Source organism: Rhinatrema bivittatum, chromosome 8 (genome assembly GCF_901001135.1).
Source record: "Rhinatrema bivittatum chromosome 8, aRhiBiv1.1, whole genome shotgun sequence".
NCBI lineage: Eukaryota > Metazoa > Chordata > Amphibia > Gymnophiona > Rhinatrematidae > Rhinatrema > Rhinatrema bivittatum.
In genome coordinates, this window is record NC_042622.1 from 81,114,528 (window position 1) to 81,142,487 (window position 27,960).

General features: G+C 49.0%; 1 protein-coding gene across 6 annotated transcripts in view; it reads left to right on the forward strand.

Annotated features, from left to right (window-relative positions):
• The window catches only part of NUP188 (nucleoporin 188), a 370,052-nt gene that overhangs the window by 176,819 nt on the left and 165,273 nt on the right, over nt 1-27,960 (forward strand). The gene's annotated exons all lie outside the window — the stretch shown is intronic.

Sequence of the window (27,960 nt, forward strand, 5' to 3'; positions counted from 1 at the left end):
TGTTATTTCTATCCTCTTCTCTTTTACTTTGTTCAGGCTCCACTGTTTCGGACCTCTATCAGTTATCCTCCCCCTTACCCTTGTTATTTGTACTTTCCACCTTTTGTTTTATGTGAACCGATATGATGTGTACTTTAATGTCGGTATAAAAAAGCTGTTAAATAAAATAAATTCCTTTAAAGGACTAACAGTGTTGTAGGTGCATGAGTTTGTGACTTCTGGAGAATGCTTGAGAGGCCTTTAAATTCTTGCACTGTAACATCTTTTTTTGTTGAGTGAGTAATTTTTGAAGGGATTTATGTGCATAAATCCCCTTCTGGAAAGTGGGGGTTCGTCTTGAGCCAGCCAGAACAACCAGTAGATGGAGACAGAGACTAACATCACCTTATATAGGCTTCCATGCTGACCTCCATCTGCCAGTATTCTCTGTCTCCAGCAGATTGCAGGCAAACATCCTGTGCAATCAACTGAGGCCTGGTTAGGCTGGATGAAGAGAGAGAAATGTATTCTTTCCAGATAATTTTCTTTTCTTTAATTCAGCAAGACCAGTCCAGATGCATGGTTTATGCTCACCCACCAGCAGATGGAGACAGATTATTAATAGGTTTGTTAACATCACTCCTTTTAGGCTTCCATGCTGATCTCAGCCTGCCAGTATGTTCTGCAAAAGCTAAGGAATTCACCAACTTTCCCTCCCCCCAAAATCCAGGGGGCTTCCAGGAAAATATATTTTGATTAACCAGACCTGTAGTACGGAAACTTTTATAAGAAACAAACTTAAAAATGAATTTACCACTGAGTAAAGATAACTTTATCAACTATACTTCTTAAGAAAATAAGAACATGCCATAATGGGTCAGACCAAGGGTCCATCAAGCCCAGCATCCTGTTTCCAGCAATGGCCAATCCAGGCCATGAGAACCTGGCAAGTACCCAAAAACAAAGTCTATTCCATGTTACTGGTAATGGACTTCTCCTCCAAGAACTTATCCAATCCTTTTTTAAACATAGCTATACTAACTGCACTAACCACATCCTCTGACAACAAATTCCAGAGTTTAATTGTGTGTTGAGTGAAAAAGAACTTTCTCCGATTAGTTTTAAATGTGCCACATGCTAACTTCATGGAGTGCCCTTTAGTCTTTCTATTATCTGAAAGAGTAAATAACCGATTCACATCTACCCATTCTAGACCTCTCATGATTTTAAACATCTCTATCATATCCCCCCTCAGCCGTCTCTTCTCCAAGCTGAAAAGTCCTAACCTCTTTAGTCTTTCCTCATAGGGGAGCTGTTCCATTCCCCTTATCATTTTGGTCACCCTTCTCTGTACTTTCTCCATCGCAATTATATCTTTTTTGAGATGCAGCGACCAGAATTGTACACAGTATTCAAGGTGTGGTCTCACCATGGAGCGATACAGAGGCATTATGACATTTTCTGTTTTATTCACCATTCCCTTTCTAATAATTCCCAACATTCTGTTTGCTTTTTTGACTGCCGCAGCACACTGAACCGACGATTTCAATGTTGGCTCAGTGGATTCAAGGAAAGTAAATTTAGTAAGAATAAATTTCTCCTTCCTCTTCATCAAGCCAGACCAGTCCAGATGTATTAAATGTACCAAAGCTGCTACTTAGCTGAGTTTAGATAGTGCTAAACCCGCTATCAAGTTTTAAGATCCAAATGCAGCTTGCTCCATGATCCGAACATACAAGCAATAATGCCTTGAAAAAGAATGCAATGAAGACCAGTTAACTGCTTTACAAATTTTCACTAATGACATCATTCAAAGCTCCACGCATGAGGTCGCTTGAACTCTTGTGGAGTGTGCCTTCAGAGTGTTAGGTAGAGGAAGCACCTTATTTATATAAGCTGCCTCATTACCTCCTTTATACAGTTTGCCAGCAATGCCTTAGAGGTCACTTCGCCTCTTCTTGTCCCTCCATATAAAACAAAAAGGTGAACAATCCTCCTGAAATAATTTGCGACTTCAAAGTGTCACAAGAGCCTTCTCCTCCTAGCCAAACATTGAAGTTGAGCATACTCCTCCCCGTAAACAACTTTCTGAAAGGAAGAAAGATATACTTCCTGACCAAGATGAAACAATGTTTGGAAGAAAGGAGCTAACTATGCAAATCTTTACCATGTCATTTGTAAATGCCAAAAAGGGTTCCCTGCAAGAAAGCACTTGCAATTCATAAATATGCTTAGTGGAACATATGGCCACCAAAAAGGCCAAAGACCAAGAAGAAACTGGATCCTTCTCAGGAGGGCTAATTTACTTTCCTCTTCATCCAGTCAGATCAATCCAAACAAATGAGTTATGCCTACCGACCAGCAGATGGAGACAGACTAACAGGTTCACTGATGTCACCCCTTCTAGGAATCTCTGCTGACCTCTGCCTTCCAGTATTACCTGTGACAAACTAATTTCAAAAATGTAAATTCCTTAGCAACCAGAAGGCTTCCAAGAATCAAAAAAAAATCACAGGGAAAAAAAAAACCCAATGTACAGTTGGATAAATAACATATCTGTTTATCATGAGCAGCGTGCAATTCAACTTATTCTCATTAAAATATTGGAATCAAAGAACATTTAGCAGAAAAGGAAGGACTGGTCTGACCGGATTCAAGGAAAAGTAATTATCAGGTAAGAACTAATTTATCCTTCCTCTTCATCCGGTCAGATCAGTCCAGATAAATGGGATATACCCAAGCTACTCTTGCAAAGGATGGGACACAGTCTGTTTCACAATACATAGTAATACAGTGAATGCCGGAAGATAAACACCAAAATTATCCATCCAGTCTGCCTAGCAGTCTATTTATTGTTTATCTTTTTTTTTTTTGTCTTTAGTTTTAGGGTTGTAGCAACTGCCATTCCATGCAAGCTATCCCCAAGCCCTCTGTTAAGAACAATACCAACTGCTGTTCCATGTAGGTCACCTCTAAGCCTAAATGTATATACTATAGGTGTAGTAGAAAAGTTACCCCAGTTCTTCATTTCCATTCTCAAGTCAGCAGGAATTCTGTGTTTGCCCCATGCCCTTTTGAATTTCATTACTGTTCTTGTCTTTGCCATCTTTTTTTTTTTTTTAGGAGGCATGCCATGCATCCACCACCCTTTAGCTGAAGAAATATTTCCTGACATTGTTTCTGAGTCTTCCCTCTTGGAGTTTCATATCGTGAACTCCTAGTTTTTACAGCTTTCTTTCCATTGGAAAAGACTTGGTTTTTGCACATCGTTAATTCCTTTCAGATATTTGAAGGTCTGTATAATATCTCCCCTATTTCCTCTCTTCCAGGGCATACATATTAAGATCCTTCAGTCTCATCTCATAAGGCTTTCTATGTAGACCCCATACCATTTTGGTTACTTTCCTCTGGATGGCTTCTATTCTGTCCTTATTCTTTTTGAGATGAGGTCTCCAGAACTGAACGCAGTACTCTAGATGAGGCCTCAACAAAGATCTGTACAAAAGGGTATTCTGAACATACCCAGATCAGTCCATACAAATGGGTTTTATTCATTCCTACCAGTAGATGGAGGTAGAGAACAAAACTTTGGGCACTACCACATATACGAGAGTGCCACTTGCAATCCCTCAGTATTTCTCTACCTCCAGCAGATGGTAGAGGTGCTAAAACCTGCAGTCCTGACTGGTTGAGGTGTTGTTGAGGAAAATTTGCTCCCCAATGTGCCAGGTTCCTGGACAAGGGCCATCCCTTGGGTGGAGCCGGGCGAACGAGGGGTTGGATACCCCTGCCTAGTTCAGCCCGCATCTCCAGGACCCGGCTCCTTCAGTGGGACCTGAAGCCCCCCTCCGCCGGCCAGAGCACTTTCAGAGACGTACCCAACTTTTTTCTATGGGGACTTATGCTGGGGTGACTGTGCCTTTAAATTTTTGTTAACATTAAAAAAAAGAAAAAAGGCCTGCTTTGCTGCTGAGGCACTTCGGGTTTAGCTGAGGTTTGGGGACGGCTTGCAGAGGCAATATCTCCCCGGGGGGGGGGGGGGGGGGGGGGGTGGGGGTGTGAGTCGAATTGCTGTTTTTGTCATTTCAGTAGACCGGGCTGCACAACTGGTGCAGCGTGCGTTTTTTTTCTGACGGCTCAGAAGACAGTCTTTCGCGCCGGTGGGAGTTGCAGGGGGTAGTGCGCCCTCTTCTGCTTGGTTCTTGGCCGCGTGGTGCACCCCTTCCCCACGCGGTTTGGCCGCATTTTCTAAGCAGGCCCTTCTGTTTAGTGTTTAAATAAAGTAAAACAAATAAAAGAGAAGGAGAAGTGCAAATGGCAGATTTACAGCAAGGGGAAGGCTGCCGGTTTTGTGGGAGCCTTCCCACAAGACTGGCAGGCTTTTCTCGATGACCTCCGCCTCTGCACAGCTTGTGCAGGAGGGGGGGAGGGGGCATCTGAGCATATATTAAAGCCGCGGAGACACTCCAGGCCCGCGGTAGGGGGTCTGGGAGCTCAAGAGGGAGTGGCAATGGCTGCTGAGGCAGCACCAGGTTGCGGACAGCTGCCCCAGGGCTCCGGGGGGCCCGCACCACCTGGTATTCTTGGAACACGGCCAGACTTTGATGATCAGGGTGTCTCAGGTCTGAGTAGCCCCAAATGGCCCTCGGGCACCCCGTGGGGGAGGGGGGGGGGTTCACCCGAATTTGTTCTTCTGCTGCATGATGCTTTCCTGGCAAGGCAGGCAGGCACATGGAGTTGGAAGGCTGGGCACGTGGATTTGGCAAAGCAGAAGCTGGGTCCCCCTAGCGGATCTGGGGGCTCACACCTCCCGACCCGGGGGGGGGGGGGGATCACACAGCGCAAGAGGAGTCAGATTCAGACTCTGAGGACTCCCAGGAGGAGGATGTCCTGTCCTTGGGAAATTATCAGGATGCGGATCCGGCAGGGGACCCTCCTCTGGACCCCCTAGATTGTTCAGGGGGGGGGAGCGGAGATTCCTGAGGCGGAAGGTGATGATCCACGCGTGATTCACCTGTTTAGGGGAGAGGAGCTTTGCCCGCTCATTCCCCAGGTGTTGGAGGAATTGGGAATCAAGCTTACTCCAGAGGATTCGGATGCGGAGGGCGTTAATCCTGTGCTAGATGGCCTTCGGAGACCTCCCAGTGCCTTTCCAATTCCAAAGAAGATCTAGAAACTGATTACCAGAGAGTGGGACTCCCCCGACTCGGGGCTGCTTGTCGACAGGGCAATGCCCAAGCTTTATCCGCTGCTGCAGGAGCATTTGGATGCCCTCAAGGTCCCGAAGGTGGATGCGGCGGTGTTGGCTGTCACCAAGAAGACAACCATCCCGGTGGCTGGAGCCTCCGCTCTGGAAGATGTTCAGGATCGGAAATTGGAAGTGCACCTCAAGCGAGCCTTTGAGGTTCTGGGTCTAGGCCTGCGTGTGGCGGTCTATGTAAGTCTCATGCAGCGGGCCTGTTTGTGTTGGATTCAGAAGCCGCAGCAGCAGTCGGCCTCTGGTACTCTGTCCCCTATACAGGCGGCTCGCCTGGAGGCGGGAGTTGCCTATGGAGCAGATGCCTTATATGACCTGGTGCGCACCACAGCTCGTGGTATGGTGTCTGTGGTGGCAGCTAGGTGACACTTGTGGCTGAGAAATTGTTTGGCTGATCTTTCATCAAAGTCACAACTCTGTAACTTGCCCTTTCAGGGGAAACTGATGTTCGGTGAGAACCTGGACCGCTTGATGAAATCGCTGGGTGAGACAAAAGACAATCGGCTGCTGGAAGATCGGAAGTCGGGTCGTAAGCCCTTTTCCTCGTGGCCTCGCTTTCGGGAGGTCAGGCGTTTTCATCCGGTGAGAGCTTCAAGAGGCTCAGGGGCAAGGCAGATGTCGCATAGACAACAGCCCTTTCGGGGGACTGGAAGATCTGCAAGAGGCGGTTCTGCCCAGGGGGCGGCTGGCAATAAGTCCTCCCAATGAGATTTGGCAGCTCCGCTCTTCGTCTCTGATCATCGGGGGCCGGCTGGCCTGTTTTAATGAGGAGTGGACCAAGATTACTTCAGACTGCTGGAGTGTGGTGAGCGAAGGGTACGCCTTAGGGTTTTCTCGCCCACTGAGGTCCGCCTTTCTGGAATTGCTTTATCTTTCCCGAAGCAAACAGGCAGCTGTCCAGGAAATGCTTCATCAGTTGTTAAGTCTGGAGGCGGTGGTACTGGTGCTGGCGCCCGAGCGGGGACTAGGCCGGAATTCCACCTATTTCGTGGTACCAAAGAAGGAGGGTACCTTCCAGCCTATCCTGGATCTGAAAGCTGTAAACCAGAATTTGAAGGTACCACGTTTCCAGATGGAGACGTTGCGCACAGTAATTGCGGCAGAAAGGAAAGGAGAGTTTTTGGTGTCCCTGGATTTTACCGAGGCTTATCTCCATATTCCCATCCGGCGGGAACATCAGAAGTTCCTCAGGTTCATGGTGCTGGGACAGCACTATCAGTTTCAGGCGCTTCCCTTCGGTCTGGCCACCGCTTCGCGCACCTTTACAAAGGTGATGGTGGTGGTGGCCGCGGCCCTGAGACAGGAGGGATTGTTGGTACACCCTTACTTAGACGACTGGCTGATCTGGGCGAAGTCTCTGGAAGAGGGGGTACTAGCGGTAGACCGAGTGCGGTCACTCTTGGAGTCACTGGGTTGGATCATCAATGTACAGAAGAGTCATCCGACGCCCTCGCGGTTCCAGGAGTACTTGGGGGCCCGTTTCGACACCCAGCGAGGCAGAGTGTTTCTCACGGTCGACAGGACGTACAAGCTTCTGGAGCAAATTGCTCGTCTCCTGCGGCTACCGAGGTCAAAAGTCTGGGATTACTTACAGGTCCTGGGCTCGATGGCATCTACGTTGGAGCTGGTGCTATGGGCCTTTGCTCATTTGAGACCCCTGCAGAGGGTGTTGCTATCCCATTGGAGTCTTCGGTCGCAGCAGTACTTTCTGCCCCTGTCTCTGATGGAGACGGCGAGGGCCAGTCTAGCCTGGTGGATGACGCGCAGCAACCTGGAGAAGGGAATGCCTCTCGAGGCCCCAGATTGGGTGGTGGTGACCACAGCTGCCAGTCTTCGGGGCTAGGGGGCGAATTGCCTAGGCAGGTCTGCGCAGGGCCTGTGGTCAAAGGAGGAACAGTCATGGTCCATCAATCGACTGGAGACTAGAGTGGTGCGCTGAGCTCTGGTGGAGTTTCTACCCTTAGTCCACCATCGGATGTTGAGAGTTTTCTCGGACAACTCGACCACGGTGGCTTACATCAACCGCCAGGGAGGAACCAAGAGTCCTGCGGTAGCGCAAGAGGTTCAACTGTTGTTCGAGTGGGCAGAGCTCCATCTCGAGGGAATCGCCACTTCTCACGTGGTGGGAGTCGACAATGTCCAGGTGGACTATCTCATCCGGCAACAGTTGGATCCAGGGGAGTGGGAGCTCTCTCTAGAAGCATGGAATATCCTTTGCGATCGGTGGGGAACTCCTCAGTTTGATCTCATGGCCACGAGCCTCAATACCAAAACACAGAGCTTCTTCAGCCGTTGGAGGGAGTCCGGAGTGGTGGAGCTAGACGCCCTGGTGTGTCCGTGGCTGACCAGCATTCTGCTGTATGTCTTCCCTCCTTGGCCGTTGATAGCAAGAGTACTCAAACGGATAGAAGCTCATCTGGGACCCATTGTAGTGCTGGCGCCGGAGTGGCCTCATCATCCGTGGCTCGCATATCTGCTTCATCTGGCGGTAGACGGTCCGTTGCATCTGAACCATTTGCGGAATCTTCTGTGGCAGGGGCCCATATTTTCGGATCGGGAGAATCGCTTCTGTCTCACGGCCTGGCTTTTGAGAGGAGGAGATTGCGCATAAAAGGGTATTCTGAGTCTGTCATTGCTACACTTTTGCAGGCATGGCATCCTTCTACCTCTTTGGCCTATTGCAGGGTATGGAAAGTATTTGAGACCTGGGCAACAGGGCTTAGAGCCTCTTCAGGCTTCTGTTTCCCACATTTTGTCTTTTTTGCAGGTGGGCTTATCCAAGGGGTTGGCCCACAGTTCTCTTCGTGTCCAGTTTTCGGTCTTAGGTTGTCTCAAAGGTAAGGGGCAGGGGAAGGCCTTGGTTTCCCATCCGGATGTGGTTCGATTTCTAAGAAGAGCCAAGCATCTTCGTCCACCCCTGCATAGCGTTTGTCTGAAATGGAATCTCAATCTCGTGTTGAAGGCTCTTTGCGAGGATCCTTTCGAGCCTCTGAGTCGCACGTCTTTGAAGACCCTTATGCTGAAGACGGTCTTCTTGGTCGCGATATGTTTGGTTAGGAGGATTTCAAAGTTGCAGGCTCTTTTTTGCCGGGATCCATTTCTCCAGATTGCGTCAGACAAAGTGTCTTTGCGAACAGTGCCTTCCTTTCTCCCCAAGGTGGTGTCGAGTTTTCACGTAAACCAAAGAGTGGAGTTGCCCGGGTTTCTGGATTGGATTTGGGATCCCTCTATGGGACGTGAGCTTCATCTTTTGGATGTGAGACGGGTAATGTTGCGGTATTTGAAGGTTACTAATGCTTTCCGTCGTTCTGATCATTTGTTTGTTCTGTTCGGGGGACCAAAAAAAGGGGAGAAGGCATCCAAATCATCGTTATCTCGATGGTTAAAGCAAACTATCTCTGCAGCTTATGTATCCAAAGAAAGAGCAGTTCCAGTGGATCTTAGAGTGCATTCAACTCGAGCTCAGGCGATGTCGTGGGCTGAGTGTCAGTTAGTGTCTCCCCAGGAGATCTGTAGAGCCGCGGTGTATTCTTCGTTGCATACTTTCACCAAGCATTACAGTTTGGATGTACGGGCTCCGGAGTCGACCCCTTTTGGGGAGAGTGTGCTTCGAGCGGGTCTTTCGGGTTCCCACCCACTGTAGGGAGGCTTTGGTACATCCCATTTGTCTGGACTGATCTGGGTATGTTCAGGAAAGGAAAATTGGTACTTACCTGCTAATTTTCGTTCCTGTAATACCACAGATCAGTCCAAAGGCCCGCCCTGAGGATCTGTGCCGAAAGACTGCTGTATATTGACTGCAAAGCAGAGTTGTCATTGTGTTGTTCAGAGTTTTTGCTGTTTTTTAAAATTGTTTTTTACCAGTTGGTCAGGGGTATCCAGTTGGAACCTCGTTTGCCTTTTAAATTAGGTTACTTATCTTGGCTTGGGTATCGATTAATACTGAGGGACTGTATGTGGCACTCTCGTATATGTGGCAGTGCCCAAAGTTTTGTTCTCTACCTCCATCTGCTGGTAGGGATGAATAAATCTCATTTGTCTGGACTGATCTGTGGTATTACAGGAACGAAAATTAGTAGGTAAGAACCAATTTTCCTTTATCCTCTCATTTTTCCTGCTGGTTGTGCACCTCTCTATGCAGCCCAGCATCACTTAGCCACCAACTTGTCACATTTTTTTTGCCACTTTCACATCATCAGACACTATCACCCCAAGGTCTCTTTCCCAGTCTGTGCATGTCAGTCTTTTGCTCCCCAGTACATATGGATCCTTCGGATTGCCAAACCCCAAATACGTGTTTCGAGTTGATTCTGTCTTACAGTCTGGCCCTTGAGAGGGCTCACTCTATGAAGCAGGGATATTCTGCAGGTGTAATTGTCACCTTACTTTGGGCTCAGAATTTCTCCATGTCCCTAGCGTATGTTCGGGCATGGGGAGAGTATTTGAGGCCTGGTGCGAGGAACATGGTGTCCCCCCACCCCCCTTGGGCAGTCCAAATCCCACTTATTCTGGAATATTTGCAGGTTGGCTTGAATAAAGGCTTGGCCCTTAACTCTTTGAAGATGCAGGTAGCAGCTCTCTCCTGTTTCAGGGGTGAGGTGAGCGGAGCCTCCCAGTAGGCTCACCTGGACTTGGTCTGTTTTCTGAAGGGAGTGAAGCATCTTTGGCCTCCCCTACGGTTGCTGGTTTCCTAGTGGAATCTTAATCCATTGTACCTGAGGACTGGAGGGTGGCTAATGTAACCCCAATATTTAAAAAGGGCTCCAGGTGCAATCCGGGAAACTACAGAACGGTTAGCCTGACTTCAGTGCCACGAAAAATAGTGGAAAGTGTTTTAAATATCAAAATCACAGAACATATAGAAAGGCATGGTTTAATGAACATAAGAACATAGGAAAATGCCATACTGGGTCAGACCAAGGGTCCATCAAGCCCAGCATCCTGTTTCCAACAGTGGCCAATCCAGGCCATAAGAACCTGGCAAGTACCCAAAAACGAATTCCCTGTACATACCAGGATCAGTCCAGACTGCTGGGTTATGCCTCCCCTCCAGCAGATGGAGTCAGAGAGAAAACTGAACGCACCCCCCAGATATACTGGTGTGCCACCTGCCAGCCCTCAGTATTTCCTCTGACTCCAGCAGATCGAGAGGCATAACCTGCGGTCCTGTCCTGACTAAATTTAGTATCAGGTGTATTCTTCTATTTGTCTGACTAGATTGTCTGCACTGTCTAGATCAATGCTGAGGATATTTGATTCTCTCTAGTTTAAAAAAAAAAATATATAAATATATATTTATGCTGATATTCATAATTTATATGCTTTAGTGTCTGAATTTTCTGTGGCAAGTTTATTTCTTTGGCTATCGAGTTAAGGCAGGCGTGGAGGGCCTAGCTCTCCCTCTTTTACCCGGAATAGGCTCCCTTGGTCCTGGGGGGGAGTTTACCGGTGGGCCGGTCACCCCCCCCTCCCGTTTTCAGGGGTGTTTTCTGCCAGTTTTTCACTAACTGAAGAGTGCTCCTTTTTAAAAAAAAAAAATAATAAAAAAAAAAATAAAAATAAAAATACCTTCGCAGACACGTAAGTCCTGCTGGCGGCAGGCAGTGCTCTAATTGAAAGCCCTAGCCTGCCGCGCATACCAGGGACTCCGGAGGGGGTGGCTTGTTGTTCACACGGCGATTTGGCGCGCTTTTACTACTTCTCAGGAGTCCTTACCTTTGGCGGGGTTTTTTCTTCCTGCTTTCAAATGCCGCGGTCTTCGGCCTGCACGGCCTGTGGCTGGGCAGGGGCGCGACTCTCCAGGGAGGGTCTCTGCTCCCGTTGTATCCCCGGGGGCGAGGGACCCTCCCGGGGGCCGAGCGCTGCCCGCAGCGGTACTGTGGCGTCTTCATCGGCTCGGCAGGGGAGACTGGCTGCCACGCGGTCGTCAGCTCCGCCTCCCTGTGGTAGGGAGCCGGCGGCCATTTTAGATGCGCGGCAGCCTGCTGACTTGGAATCGGAGGATGAGGGTTCCTCTCCTCTCTCGCCGCCTGCTTTAAGCCCGCGTTGTGGATCTGACCTGAATGGTCCTCCAGCCCCTCCCCCTTCGGGTTCCACTAAACGAAGGGTTCCTTTCTCCTCCAAATTTGTACTTTTAATGCATCAGGCATTTTTGGAGGCAGAGGCAGGCTGGGAGCCGGAGGAGCCCCCTCCCGCTAAGGTTCCTAGGGTGTCCCCTAGCGCAGGCATAGCGGGGGTTCCTGGAAAAGCGGGGGCTTCAGTAGGAGCCGTTCCTGGAAAAGCGGGGGCTTCAGTAGGAGCCGGCAATATATCTTTAGGGGGTACGAATGATCCGGGAGGACTTGATGTCGACCAGGGATCCCCGGAGGCTGCGGGGGCAGGGGTCTCGGACCCACAGGAGGCTCTCGAGGGAGATGACCCAGAAATTTTGCGCCTGTTTGGCAAGGATGAGCTTAATTTTCTCATCCAGCATGTATTAAAGGAATTAGAGATTCCCGCCCCGCAGCAAGACACAGATACTTCTACGGGGGATGTTGCAATGGCGGGTCTGAGGGCCCCCCCGCAAACCTTTCCTTTACATCCCAAGGTAGTTCAGCTTGTTTCTAAAGAATGGGAGGTTCCTGAGGCATCCCTACGTGTTAGCAGGGCGATGAATAAGTTGTACCCTCTGCCCTCACAGTCTTTGGAAATTTTTAAAGTTCCTGCCGTAGATTCGGCGGTCACTGCGGTGGTGAAGCATACTACCATTCCGGTCACAGGAGGGGTAGCGTTAAAGGATCTTCAAGACAGAAAGTTAGAGGTTCTCCTGAAGCGCATGTTTGAAGTAGCGGCTCTGGGGGTCCGTGCAGCGGCTTGTAGCAGTATGGTGCAGAGAGCCACTCTCCGCTGGGTTCAGCAATTGCTTACCACACAGGAGCTCCCGCCTGCCGAGGCGGAGCAGGCTAACTGTGTGGAGGCGGCGGTGGCTTACACTGCGGACGCCTTGTATGATTTGTTAAGAACCTCTGCCCGGACTATGTCTTCAGCGGTCGCTGCTCGGCGGTTACTTTGGCTTCGCCGATGGTCGGCGGACGCCTCGTCAAAGTCACGTCTAGCCGCTTTCCCCTTCAAGGGGAAGTTATTGTTTGGTGAGGAATTGGACCAACTCATCAAAGATCTGGGGGATAATAAGGTATATAAATTGCCGGAGGACAAGCCCCGTCCGTTTCGTCCTTTCGGAAATGCGCGATCCCGGTTCCGGGGGCAGCGCAGATTTCGCTCCGGAAGGGGTGGTTCTTTTTCACAGAAACAGCAAGGCCCGAGGTCGCAATCGTGGTCGCCTTGGTCATCTTCCTTTCGTGGCAGGCGGCCGCAGCGATTGGGTTCCTCCCAGCAACCGCCCGCCGGAAAACCTTCCCAATGAAGGCGCGCTGACCCATTCCTCCTTCCCCCGCATCGGAGGTCGTTTATCCCTGTTTTGGGAGGAGTGGGTCAAAATCACGTCGGATCAGTGGGTTCTCGACGTGGTGCGTTACGGTTACGAGTTGGACTTTGCTCGGCCCCTCCGGGACTTTTTTATGATATCGCCTTGCGGGCCTCTAGAAAAGCAACTGGTTATAGCCCAAACGGTAAACCACTTACGGGCCCTCGGAGCAGTGCTACCCGTTCCCTCGGACGAGATACGAACGGGCCGCTATTCCATTTATTTCCTAGTCCCAAAGAAGGAAGGTACGTTCCGTCCTATTTTGGATTTGAAACGAGTAAACAAGGCGTTACGCGTTCCCCGGTTTCGCATGGAAACTCTACGGTCTGTTATTGCGGCCGTCCACAAGGGAGAATTTTTGGCTTCTTTGGATCTAGCCGAGGCGTATCTCCACATCGGGATCCGGGAACGTCATCAGAGATATCTGAGATTCATGGTGTTAGGAGATCACTACCAGTTTTGCGCCCTGCCATTCGGCCTAGCTACGGCTCCGAGAGTGTTTACCAAAATTCTTGTGGTAGTAGCAGCCTTCCTGCGACGTCAAGGGATATTGGTACATCCCTACCTGGACGATTGGCTCATACGGGCGAAATCGGAGACCGAGTGCAACAGGGCAGTCCAGTTGGTGGTACAGCAACTTCAGTCGCTGGGCTGGGTGGTCAACTTTGCAAAGAGCCAGCTGCTCCCAAGTCAACGGTTGGAATTTTTGGGAGCCCGGTTCGATACCCTGGTGGGCAAGGTGTTTCTGACTCGGCAGAGGATGGAGCACCTGATGTATCAGGTACAGAGGCTTCTGGATCTCCCCTTGCCCACGGCCTGGGATTATTTGCAAGTCATTGGACATATGGTGTCTACTCTGGAGATGGTGCCATGGGCTTTTGCTCATATGCGGCCGTTGCAAAGGGCTCTCCTTTCTCGCTGGGATCAGAAATCCGAGGATTACGGAGTACAGTTGCCGCTGTTGGAGCCGGCGCGTTCCAGCTTAGCATGGTGGTTGGTCCCAGACAATCTGTTACAAGGAGTGGACCTCGAGCCTCCCACTTGGCTCATAGTGACGACGGATGCCAGTCTGACCGGTTGGGGAGCAGTCTGTCAATCGCGTGCGGTACAAGGGTCGTGGACCCCTCGCCAAGCTTCGTGGTCCATCAACCGTCTGGAGACCAGAGCGGTCCGTCTCGCCTTGCGTCAGTTTCTGCCCTTGGTGCGGGGGCGGGCAGTGCGAGTCCTGACAGACAACGCAACCACGGTAGCATACATAAATCGCCAAGGCGGCACGAAGAGTCAGCAGGTGGCGGTCGAAGCATCCTTGTTAATGACCTGGGCGGAGCGCCACCTCGCCCGCATCGCGGCCACTCATATCGCAGGTGTAGACAACGTGCAAGCGGATTATCTCAGCCGTCAGTACTTGGATCCCGGGGAATGGGAGCTCTCGGACCAGGCGATGAGTCTCATCACCCGGCGATGGGGTGTGCCGCGGCTAGACCTGATGGCAACTCGGCTCAACGCCAAGGCAGCGCGTTTTTTCAGCCGGAGGCGAGAACACGGAGCGGAGGGGGTGGATGCACTAGCGATTCCATGGCCTTGTCACACCCTACTCTATGTGTTTCCCCCCCTGGCCCTTAGTCGGCAAGGTGTTGAGGCGTCTAGAATCCCATCAGGGTCCAGTGATTCTGGTGGCTCCCGAGTGGCCAAGAAGACCTTGGTTTGCGGACCTAGTCAATCTTGCCAGGGACGGGCCATTACGGTTGGGCCACCTTCCGAACCTTCTTCGTCAAGGACCAGTATTTTTCGATCTGGCGGATCGCTTTTGTCTGGAGGCTTGGCTTATGAACGGAGGCGCTTGAGAAAGAAGGGTTACTCCGAACCGGTTATTTCTACCTTGCTTCGCGCGCGGAGACCTTCTACCACACTTGCATATGCCAGAGTGTGGAAGGTATTTGACTCCTGGTGCGCGACTGCCCAAGTTCAGCCTCGCCGTGCGGTGATAGCGGATATCCTTACTTTTCTACAGGATGGTCTGAAGAAGGGTTTAGCTTACAGTTCTCTGAGAGTCCAGGTGGCGGCTCTGGGTTGTTTGAGAGGAAAGATTGAGGGATCCTCTCTCGCATGTCATCCGGACGTGGCCAGATTCTTGCGCGGTGTTCGAAACTTACGTCCTCCTCTCAGAGCCCCTTGTCCTTCCTGGAGCTTGAATTTGGTACTCAAGGGCCTCACCGTCGCGCCCTTTGAGCCGCTGAGGCGAGCCTCCTTAAAGGATCTCACCCTCAAGACAGTGTTCTTAGTGGCCATAGCTTCCGCACGTCGGGTATCGGAGCTACAGGCGCTCTCGTGCAGGGAGCCGTTCTTGCGTATCTCTGACTCAGGGGTGTCGTTACGTACGGTTCCTTCGTTCTTGCCTAAGGTGGTATCGGCTTTTCACGTTAATCAGTCTGTGGACTTGCCGTCTTTCTCGGAGAAGGAGCTGCAGTTTTCTCACGGTTCCGACTTGAAGCGTTTGGATGTTCGTCGAGTGCTTTTGCGATATTTGGAAGTCACCAATGATTTTCGGCGGTCGGATCACCTGTTTGTGTTGTGGCAAGGGCCCAAAAAGGGTTTACAGGCCTCTAAGGCTACTATTGCCCGCTGGCTGAAGAGCTCGATTGCGTCCACGTACATTGGGTGTGGTAAGTCCGTTCCGGACGGGCTTAAAGCCCACTCTATCCGTTCACAGGCGTCTTCCTGGGCGGAGAGTACTCAGGTCTCTAGCCAGGAGATTTGCAGGGCTGCCACTTGGAAGTCGTTGCATACTTTTGCTCGACATTATCGAGTAGATGTTCGTGGGCCGTCGGCTGATTCTTTTGGCAGCAGTGTGATTCGAGCGGGACTCTCGGGGTCCCATCCCATTTAAGGCGGCTTGGGTACATCCCAGCAGTCTGGACTGATCCTGGTACGTACAGGGAAAGGAAAATTGTTTCTTACCTGATAATTTTCGTTCCTGTAGTACCAAGGATCAGTCCAGACGCCCGCCCTATTTTGTGCACAAGGGAGTCCGCTCGAGATACTTTTTACTCACTGTGCTGTACCACTGGAACATGGTAAGTGGACTATCCGTCTTTACCTTTTGGGAAATTGTGTTTCATATTTGCGGTTTGCTTAGTTTGCGCTTTGCGTTTTCATAATGTAGGAATTTTTTGCGCTTAGGCGATTACTGTTTTTAACGTTACTGCTTGATCTAGACAGTTGCTATGGTTAATTGGCTAAGTGGGCGGAGGTGTTTTTTCTCTGCTTTGTTATCCATTATACTGAGGGCTGGCAGGTGGCACACCAGTATATCTGGGGGGTGCGTTCAGTTTTCTCTCTGACTCCATCTGCTGGAGGGGAGGCATAACCCAGCAGTCTGGACTGATCCTTGGTACTACAGGAACAAAAATTATCAGGTAAGAAACATAATTTTCCTGTCTCTTCCATGTTACTATTGCTAATGGCAATGGCTATTCTCTAAGTGAACTTAATAGCAGGTAATGGACTTCTCCTCCAAGAACTTATCCAATCCTTTTTTAAACACCGCTATACTAACTGTACTAACCACATCATCTGGCAACAAATTCCAGAGTTTAATTGTGCGTTGAGTAAAAAAGAACTTTCTCCGATTAGTTTTAAATGTGCCCCATGCTAACTTCATGGAGTGCCCTTTCTACTATCCGAAAGAGTAAATAACCGATTCACATCTACCCGTTCTAGACCTCTCATAATTTTAAACTTTCCTTGTGTGTAGCAGATGGACTCAAAACAAGTGGGTAATAGTGTGCTCGTGCTAGCAGTTGGAGACGGATCTGACGTCAGCACGGGTACATATACCCCCACAGGAAGTGCAGCAACTCAGTAATTTCCATCTCCAAAGCAGTTTGGAGCTTCCTAACGCTTGCTGAGCGTTCATCCAAATTCTACTCGACTACATTCTTGAAGACTTCTACTTGAAGATCGAGCCCCGCACTCCTGCGGTGATACCCTACGGTCCCTCCCCCAGTTGAGTTTCCTGAGACGATTTCCGTGGTCCCTCGGAGGTGAGAGCCTCGGTCCGGTGGCCGAATCGCGGCAGGGACCTAGCCCCCGAGTGAGAAGGGCTCGGGCGCGGCGTAGAGGCGGCCTCGGTCCCGACCCGTGCGCGGTGAAGACTTAGCCCCCAAGTGAGAAGGGCTCGGGCACGGCTTAGAGGCAGCGGGTGCAATTCCTCGAGCGCGGCGGTGAAGGTACTTACCCTCTCCCCCCGCGGCTGGAGACCGCCCAGGTCACAACCAGGAAGCGCCGAAGATCAGGTAAGGTGTACATCTTGGTTTGGTCTCCGGAGTTCGAGGATCTGCGGGTCGGCCTCCGTGGCGGCCCGCCATTTTGCCTGCCTGCTCACGTCCGTGTTACGCGCACATAGTTACGCGCACGTTGTTATGCGCACAAAGTTGGGCGCACGTTACTAGTGTTACTACGCGCACGCCGCTAGGATAGGCGCTCGCTGACAGGCGCACATTCATAGGCGCACAGCTTTCGCGCATAGAGATACGTAATGGAGCGTATGCGAGCCCAGGCGCCCACGGAGTTGGCATCTCCAGAATCTGGCATTAGAGCTCTAGGCCTCTGCTCAGCATGCCATCTCAGAGCCATACAGAGCGAGGAAGCAGACTCCCTATGTGCCCAATGTGAGGAGGCCCTGGGAGTTCCAGGGCAGGGACGATCCCAGCCCCTATTAAGTGCCAGTTCCTCAGGGAACACCCCGGACCTAGCAGGCCGACGTGAGCAGCCGGGGAATCCTAGAGACCTGGTGCCCCTGAGACCAGACCCTGCTTCCCTCTCCTGGGTGGACTTATTCAAGGGGATTCATGCCTTTGTCCAAATGCAGGCTGCTCCTCGACCGGACCCATATGTACCTATTGACCCTGCCCCTGGACCTTCGAGGCCTAGGCATGGCCACTCGCCACCCGGGAGCCCCATTTCTACGGATTCAGATTGCTCTGAGGAAGAAGGTGAGCTTCCCGAGCACGGTGAACCTCCCTCGGAAACCGAGCCGTATCGAACCATGAGACGCTTCTTCATTAAGGAGGATCTCCCGGACCTGATCTCTCAATGCCTGTCGGAGTTGGCTATCCCGGGCCAGGGCACCCCAGGGGAACCTAGAATGAACCCCCTGCTAGAGGGTCTTCGTCAGATGACCCACCATTTTCCCCTCCTCCAAGCAGCACAGCAGTTAATCGATCTGGAGTGGAATGCGCCAGAGGCCTCATTCAAAGGGGGTGGGCCTTATCCGGCATGTACCCCCTGGACCCGGCAACTAAGGAGCTGCTGGTGTGCCCTAAGGTAGATGCCATAGTCTGCGCAATGGTGACGCGCACGGCCATTCCAGTTGAGGGAGGGGCAGCCCTCAAGGATGCGCACAACCTGCGCCTGGACGCCCTCCTGAGGCAAGCTTTTGAGGTGACAGCTATGTCCCTACGAATCGCGACCTGCTGCACCGTAGTGACGCGTTCCTGTTTGTCACAAGCCAGGAACAACACCCCGGGTGAAAAAATGGAATCAGCTCTCTCATTCCTCACGGATGCTGCCTCCGACTTAGTTCGTACGGCAGCCAAGGGAGTGTCCTCATCAGTGGCAGCCAGGAGGCAGCTCTGGCTACGGAATTGGTCGGCCGACTCCTCTTCTAAGGCACGCCTTACCAGAATGCCTTTTAAGGGATCTCTTCTGTTCGGCAGCGACCTCGAGAACTGGGCTACCAAGTGGGGCGCCTCTCCATTGCCCCGTCTGCCAGAAGACAGGCCAAGAAGGACCCAGTGCCCTCTACCTAGGCCATCCAGAGGTGGAGGCTCTCAACGCTTCAACCCCTACAGGACTCACTATCAAGCACCTCGTTCTCAAACCAGGAACCAGTCCTTTCGGACCAGGCACAACAAGAAGAGAACCGGCTCGGGTTCTGGCCCCGGCCGCACCCCACAATGACAATCAGCCGACCCATCCTGGGGTAGCAGCCATAGGGGGCAGGCTAACCCTCTTCTACCGCAGGTGGGTCGAGATTACCTCGGGCCAGTGGGTCCTCGCCATCATCCGAGAAGGGTATTACCTGGACTTTCTTCGGCTCCCGCTGGACAAGTTTGTGGAATCTCCTTGTTCACCCCTCAAGAGGACGGCACTAGAAGTTACCTTGTGAAGGCTCCTGTCCCTAAAAGCCATAATCCCAGTGCCTGAAGGGGAGATCAATTCTGGGCATTATTCCATTTATTTCATAGTACCCAAGAAGGAGGGCACTTTCAGGCCCGTCCTGGACCTCAAGTCAGTCAACCGACACCTACGGGTCCCCAGTTTTCGCATGGGAACTCTGCGGTCTGTCAAAAACGCAGTACAGCCAGGGGAGTTCCTCACATCCCTAGATCTGTCCGAAGCCTACTTGCATATCCCAATCCATCGGGATCACCAGCGTTATTTACGCTTCAAAGTCCTGAACCAACACTTCCAGTTCAGAGCGTTGCCCTTTGGGTTAGCCACCACATCGCGGACCTTCACCAAGGTCATAGTAGTAGTGGCGGCGTCCCTCCAGAAGGAAGGAATCCTCGTCCATCCCTACCTGGACAATTGGCTGATCAGGGCAAAATCACCGGAGGAGAGCCGCCAGGCAACCAACAGAGTTATAGCTCTTCTGGAAAGCCTAGGATAGGTAGTAAACTTGAACAAGAATTCCCTACAGCCTTCTCAGTCACTGGAATACCTAGGAGTCCGATTCGACACCCAGGAAGACAAGGTCAGTCTGACATCCAAGAGGAGGTCAAAGCTCCGGAATCGTCTGCAGGCCCTGCTGAACGCCACCCGGCCCACAGCTTGGGAGTACCTACAGGTCCTCGGCCTCATGGCATCCACTCTGGAGGTGATACCATGGGCGTGGGCTCATATGAGACCATTGCAACGCGCCCTCCTATCTCGGTGGAACCCACGATCACAGAACTACACCGTACACCTACCTCTACCAGCCAGAGTGCGGATTCAGATATGGTGGTGGTTGCAGCCCGGCCACATAAGCCGGGTGTCAAGAATGTCCTCCCCAACCTGGACCCTGCTCACTACAGATGCCAGCCTGAACAGATGGGGAGCACACTGCGAAGAACTCACCGCCCAAGGGCGGTGGAAAAGAGAAGAGTCTGGGTGGAACATCAACCGACTAGAGGCACGGGCAGTCAGGATAGCATGCCTGCAATTTGCCCACAGACTTCGAAACAGAGCGGTCAGAGTGATGTCGGACAATGCCACCACAGTGGCATACATCAACCGACAAGGTGGAACCAGAAGCCGACAGGTATCCCTAGAAATAGCCCCCCTGATGACTTGGGCAGAAGCAAATCTCCAGGACATCTCCGCCGTCCACATCGCCGGGAAGGACAACACCACGGCAGACTTCCTCATCAGAGAAAGCCTAAGTCCGGGGGAATGGCAGCTGTCGCCCACAGCTTTCCAGATGATTGTGGATCAGTGGGGGACGCCGGGCATGGACCTACTAGCGGACAGGTCCAACGCTCAAGTACCCAGATATTTCAGCCGCAGGCGGGATCCTCTATCCCAGGGGATCGATGCCCTGGTACAGCCATGGCCTCACGGGATCCTGCTATATGCCTTTCCTCCATGGCCCCTGCTGGGCGCCGTTATACAGAAGATTCAGCGGCACAGAGGCCTAGTTCTTCTAGTGGCCCCGGACTGGCCAAGAAGACCCTGGTACGCAGACATGAGAAGACTACTGGCAGGGAATCCATTACCCCTGCCTCCACACAGGGACCTGCTGCGGCAAGGTCCCATCCTCCACGAGGATCCAGCTCAATTCTCTCTTACGGTCTGGCCATTGAGAGGGCTAGACTGAAGAAAAGTGGATACTCGGGGCCGGTTATAGATACACTCCTCCGAGCACGCAAGTTCTCCACATCACTAACATATATAAGGATCTGGAGAGTATTCGAAGCCTGGTGCGAAGCTCACGGCACCAATCCACATGCCGCTAAGATCCCTATCATTTTGGATTTCCTGCAGGATGGACTTCAGAAGGGTCTATCCCTCAATTCCATCAAGGTTCAAGTGGCAGCGCTATCCTGCTACGGTCCCCGAAGTAACGGCAACAGCAACGCCACACACCCAGACGTTTCACGTTTCCTGAAAGGAGTCAAACACATTCGCCCGCCACTGAAGTGGCCAGTGCCCCTGTGGAACCTCAACCTAGTTTTGGAGTTTCTAGCGGGACCCGCCTTCAGACCACTTCGAGGCCTGTCCCTCCGTTTGTTAACCTTGAAGATGGTGTTCCTGCTGGCCGTATGCTCAGCACGCCGCATCTCAGAGCTACAAGCGCTGTCCTGCCGTGATCCGTTTCTCAGAATCACTCCAGAGGCTATCCATCTTCGCACGGTTCCTTCCTTCTTACCCAAGGTAGTCTCACACTTCCACCTCAACCAAACCATATCCTTGCCTACCACGGAAGGTTTGAAGAAGTCGGAAGACGGTCGAATACTACGCCATCTCGACATCGGCAGACTGCTGTCCAGATACCTGGAAATGTCAGAAGCAGTACGAAAGACGGACCACCTGTTCGTCCTTCACAGCGGGAAGAAGCAAGGGGAAGCGGCCTCACGGGCAACCATTGCCCGCTGGATCAAAGAAGTTATCAAGGCAGCCTACGTAGAAGTGGGAAAACCACCACCTCTACGGGTCAAGGCTCACTCTACCAAGAGCGCAAGCAGCCTCTTGGGCAGAAACTAGGATGCTGTCGCCTGCAGAGATATGCAGGGCGGCAACGTGGTCCTCCCTCCATACCTTCTCCAGATTTTACCGTCTGGACGTCCAGGCCAGGGAGGACACAGCATTTGCGAGGGCAATCCTGAACGGACCTTGGGCAGCCTCCCGCCCAGTCCGGGAGTAGCTTTTGTACATCCTACTTGTTTTGAGTCCATCTGCTACACGCAAGGAAATGTGGAGATTAGTTACCTGATAATCTCGTTTTCCTTAGTGTATGCAGATGGACTCAGCATCCCGCCCGGCTGCCGGTATACATGGGGATTCACCGATTCACGGTAAGCCATGCTTTCTTATATAGGGCATCCACCCTGCTGGGTGTCGACGCCTTCCGGTTGAGAACACTGGCGGTCTCCAGCTACTATCAAATCGGTCAGGGTAATCCTGTTCATTTCATTGATCGGTCAGTCACACATATATCCATAAAGCTTTTGCAAGGAAGATTACTGAGTTGCTGCACTTCCTGTGGAGGTGTATGTGCCCGTGCTGACGTCAGATCCATCTCCAACTGCTAGCACGAGCACACTATACCCATTTGTTTTGAGTCCATCTGCATACACTAAGGAAAACGAGATTATCAGGTAAGTAATCTCCACAATCTCTATCATATCCCCCCTCAGCCGTCTCTTCTCCAAGCTGAAAAGTCCTAACCTCTTTAGTCTTTCCTCATAGGGGAGCTGTTCCATTCCCCTTATCATTTTGGTAGCCCTTCTCTGTACCTTCTCCATCGCAATTATATCTTTTTTGAGATGCGGCGACCAGAATTGTACATGGTATTCAAGGTGCGGTCTCACCATGGAGTGATACAGAGGCATTATGACATTTTCCGTTTTATTCACCATTCCCTTTCTAATAATTCCCAAGATTCTGTTTGCTTTTTTGACTGCCTCAGCACACTGAACCAAAGATTTCAATGTGTTATCCACTATGACGCCTAGATCTTTCTTGGGTTGTAGCACCTAATATGGAACCCAACATTGTGTAATTAAAGCATGGGTTATTTTTACCTATATGCATCACCTTGCACTTATCCACATTAAATTTCATCTGCCATTTGGATGCCCAATTTTCAAGTCTCACAAGGTCTTCCTACAATTTATCACAATCTGCTTGTGATTTAACTACTCTTAACAATTTTGTGTCATCTGCAAATTTGATTATCTCACTCGTTGTATTTCTTTCCAGATCATTTATAAATATATTGAAAAGTAAGGGTCCCAATACAGATCCCTGAGGCACTCCACTACCCACTCCCTTCCACTGAGAAAATTGTCCATTTTAATCCTACTCTCAGTTTCCTGTCTTTTAGCCATCAATCAATACCATCTACAGTACAACCAGTACTAATACAGTCAAATAATACTATAATCAATTTATCTGCACGTACCCTTACACAATATGAAATGAGTGCACTAAAAAAAGGTTTTTCGTTCGTCCCCATTCCTACTTATAATGCGTTTAAAACACGTACAGTGTTATTCAAATTTACTCGTAAACTCAAAATAATGGATATTTTTTCAGACAAATTGAGTGGCACTAAGGATATCTCCATTGTCAAAAGATCAAGCAAATGGCTTCCTGACGGTAATCCTAATCCTGTTATCCAGACCTTTGAAAACTTAATTTTAAGAGATTTAGATGAGCTAGAGACTAAAATGGATCCGAAGAAAAAATTCCACAATATGACTCGTCAAGAAAGGGATGCATTAACCACCCTAGGCAAGGATCAGGATATTGTTATAAAAGCCGCTGACAAAGGAGGCGGTGTCGTTATTATGGATAAAGTAAATTATATTGAGGAGATAGAGCGACAATCTTAGCAACTACAGACCAGTCTCCAACTTACCCCTAATAGCCAAATTAATCGAAAAATCAGTTCAAAAACAACTATCAAACCACCTTGAAAATAACAACATACTATACCCAGCACAACATGGATTCCGCAAACACTACATTACAGAAACGTTGCTATTAGCTCTATCAGACAATATCTTAAGAGGATTCGATACAGGAGCACACTAAATCCTGGTTCTATTAGATCTCTCTGCAGCATTTGACACTGTAAACCACAGAATACTAATCAATAGACTGAAAGAAATAGGACTCACTAATAAAACAATAAAATGGTTCGAGTCATACTTAATAGATGTTTCCAGGTACAAATTAAAAATGTACTTTTAGACAAAGTCACACTGCTAACTGGTGTCCCACAGGGATCAGCCCTATCTGCAACACTCTTTAACATTTACCTTCTCCCAGTATGTCATTTACTAGCAGGACTGGGAATCATACTCTACATTTACGCAGATGATATACAATTACTGTTACCCATTCCAAACACAATCGAAGAAACAATGAAACTAGCCAATATGTATCTAGAAATAATCAAACAGCTCCTAAACCAGATGGAACTGGTAATAAACATTGACAAAACTGAATTCTTACACCTTGAATGTAAAAACACACACCACACACAACCAACATTCACAATCAAAAATATTCAAACTGCCGAGTTAGCAATAAAAGTTAGGAAGCTAGGAGTAATAATTGACCCTGAGCAAAACATGAAACAACACATCTCACAGAAAATAAAAGAAGGTTACGCAAAACTAATGATCCTGGGAAGACTAAAACCTCTACTAACGATTAACAATTTTCGCACAGTTCTACAAGCAATGATATTCGCAAGCACAGATTATTGTAACTCCCTGCTTTTAGGACTACCTCAATCTACAATTCGGCCTCTGCAAATATTGCAAAATTCCGCTGCCAGAGTTTTGACAGGCAAAAAAAAGAGTGACCACATTACAGGAACACTTGCTTAACTCCACTGGCTTCCAATTGAACAAAGAATACAATATAAGACACTTTGTATAATCCATAAACTAATCCACGACACTGTGTGTGCACGTACCACAAATAAACCTGAGATCTGCACATAAAGCTCTACTAACTGTCCCCTCTGTCAAATCAGCACATCTCACACAAGTAAGGGAAAGAGCACTGTCACTGGCTGGTCCCGTACTATGGAACACCATGCCACTCGAAATAAGACTACAGAGAAATCTGAAATTATTCAAAACTAATCTGAAAACCTGGCTTTTTAAACAAGCATTTTATAAAGATAAAGAGAAGGAGAAAAATAGTTGATAGATAAGGATGCACCAAGCTAGAAGTTATTAGTAACCTACAAAAGCATATTAATGTTAAAATCAAACCGCCTAATTTGTTCCTAACAATCAGGATTAACTTACACACTTAGTTTATTATTTTAAATTGTTACCGTACTATGATGGCACATGAGTAATTTGTAATCTATACCACCCATATTTCTCTTTATCGTGCCCTTCCGTAAACCGTTGTGATGGTTATTTAACTTAACGACGGTTTAGAAAAGTTTTTAAATAAAAAAAATATATATATATATTGGTAGTTGCGATGGAGAAGGTACAGAGAAGGGCGACCAAAATGATAAAGGGGATGGAACAGCTCCCCTATGAAGAAAGACTAAAGAGGTTAGGACTTTTCAGCTTGGAGAAGAGATGGCTGAAGGGGGATATGATAGAGGTGTTTAAAATCATGAGAAGTCTAGAATGAGTAAATGTGAATCAGTTATTTACTCTTTCGGAGAATAGAAGGATTATGGGGCACTCCATGAAGTTAGCATGTGGCACATTTAAAACTAATCAGAGAATGTTCTTTTTCACACAACACACAATTAAACTCTGGAATTTGTTGCCAGGGAATGTGGTTACTGCAGTTAGTGTAGCTGGGTTTAAAAAAAGGATTGGATAAGTTCTTGGAGGAGAAGTCCATTACCTGCTATTAATTAAGTTGACTTAGAAAATAGACACTGCTATTACTAGCAACAGTAACATGGGATAGATTTTGTTTTTGGGAACTTGCCAGGTTCTTATGGCCTGGATTGGCCACTGTTGGAGACAGGATGCTGGGCTTGATGGACCCTTGGTCTGACCCAGTATGGCATGTTCTTATGTTCTTAGTACTGGAATTCTTGACAGGTCCCACTTTTCGGCCACTGCGCAGTCATTCCTTGCATTTATTAACCTTGAAAACGGTGTTCCTGGTGGTTATATGCTTGGCACATCGCATCTCTGAATTGCAGGCATTGTTGTGTCAGGAACCATTCCTCCGGATGACTCCAGGAGTGTTACAGCTTCGTACCATTCCATCCTTCTTTCCCAAGGTAGTTTCGGAGTTTCATTTGCATCAGTCCATTTCGTTGCCATCCCTAGATAAACTCAAGGAAGCAGAGGAGTATTGCTTTCTCCGTCATTTGAATTCTGTAGACTTTTGGTGCGGTATCTGAAAGTTTCAGAACCTGTCTGAAAGACGGACCGCCTGTTTGACCTTCATGGTGGAATGAAGCAGAGCGAGCCAGCTTTGCGGGCTACCATAGCTCACTGGATTAAGGAGGTGATCACAGGAGCCTATGTGGAGGCAGGAAAGCCATTACCTTCTCAGGTTAAAGCTCATTCCACCAGGGCTCAGGCGGTCTCATGGGCGGAAGTTAGACTGCTGTCTCCCACCGATATCTGTACACATTCTTCAGGTTCTATTGCCTGGACGCAGCCTTTGCAAGGGCGGTGCTAACCAGACCGTGGGCAGCCTCCCGCCATGATCGGGAGTAGCTTTTGTACATCCCATTGGTCCTGAGTCCATCTGGCTACACACTAGGAAATGGAGAAATTACTTACCTGATAGTTTAATTTTCCTTAGTGTAGACAGGTGGACTCAGTATTTCGCCCTTGGCTGCCCAAGAACGGTGCCAAGGATTCACCCGTGAAGTGGATATCGAATCCAAGACATTACAGGTGAGCCTTTGTCCAGTCCCTAGATCAGGGTATATTCTTACTGGGGTTCAGTATTTATGGTTGGTTGAGTATAGTTATGGTTATCTGTTTTTTTAAATCATTTTTAATCAAGTTTTTTCACTAGTATGTACACAATGGCTTTCAAAGAGAATACTGGAGGGCTTAGGTCACTTGGTAGGGGTGTATCTAGGTTGACGTCAGCTTTGAAATCTGACTCCGTCTCCATCTGCTGGCAGGGGAGCATAATCCATTGGTCCTGAGTCCATCTGTCTACACTAAGGAAAACAAAATTATCAGGTAAGTAATTTCTCCATTCCACTACTGGCCTCCCTTCTTTCTCTGATATATCTGAAAAGTGTTTTGTCACCTCCCTTTACCTCTTTGGCAATCCTTTCTTGAGCTTATCCTTTTGCTTTCCTGATTTCCTTTTTCATCTCCCTCAGTTTCACCAGATATTCTTCCCTGTGTTCTTCTTTTTGGGATCCTTTATACTTCCTAAACTCTGTTCATTTTGCCTTTATTTTTTCAGCCACCTCCTTTGGGAACCAGATCAGTTTTTCTCCTCTTATTTTTGTTTACTTTTCTAACATATAGATTTGTTGCCTTTGAAATAGCTTCTTTTAATTGGGCCCACTGTTGTTCCAGCTCACCCATTGTCTCCCAGTCTTCTAGTTCTTCCTCTTGCAACATCCCCATTTCAAAAAAAGTCTATATTTCTGAAATTCAAAACTTAGGTCTTCATGCAGCTTTCTTGTATCTTATTTGCAATATCAAACCATACCATCTGATGATCGCTGGTGCTCAGATGGGCATCTATTCAGACATTTGAGACATTCTTATTTCTGAGTACCAGGTTGAGTATCACACCCTCCCTTGTGGGCTCCATTACCATTTGTTTGAGCAGAGTTCCTTGAAGACAGATTACTTCTTGCAGATTCCACAGAAGGGATACTCCAATCTACATCCGGCAGATTAAAATCTCCAGTGAGCAATACTTCTCCCTTCTTTCCCACTTTTGGATGTCTTCATCCATATCTCTGTCCAGCTGTTCTGTCTGAATCAGAGGCCTGCAGACTACACTGATGTAAATAGACACACTGTTTATGGTTCAAGACATGCCTATATAAGCTTACATTTAAAGGGAAGTTGCTGTTTGGTGAAAATCTGGAACAACTGGTTAAGGACCTAAGTGATCCTAGGCATCAAAGGCTCCTGAAGGATAAGAACAAAAGAAATTGCCATGCTGGGTCAGACCAAGGGTCCATCAAGCCCAGCATTCTGTTTCCAACAGAGGCCAAACCAGGCCACAAGTACTTTTATCATTCCAATAGAGGTGTGGTCAATTTTGGTATACAATATGCTACAGGCCTGGAAAACAATTATTCTCTTTTCAGTTCAGTCCCAAGGGTAAGAATCTATACTTTCATTGGACCAAGAAGCCAAGATCTGATTCTGCCAGCTTGGGGGGGGCAATCACACCTCCCAATAAAAAATTGCAAGACATTTCCTTTAATGTCTTAATATATTCTGTAAGAAGTTATGCTGTTAAGCATGTTATATTGTAATACTATCTTGTAAAACAGTTATGTATGTAGCTAGTTACTCAATTAAGCTGTTATATTGTATCATGTCATTATAAGGCTCGC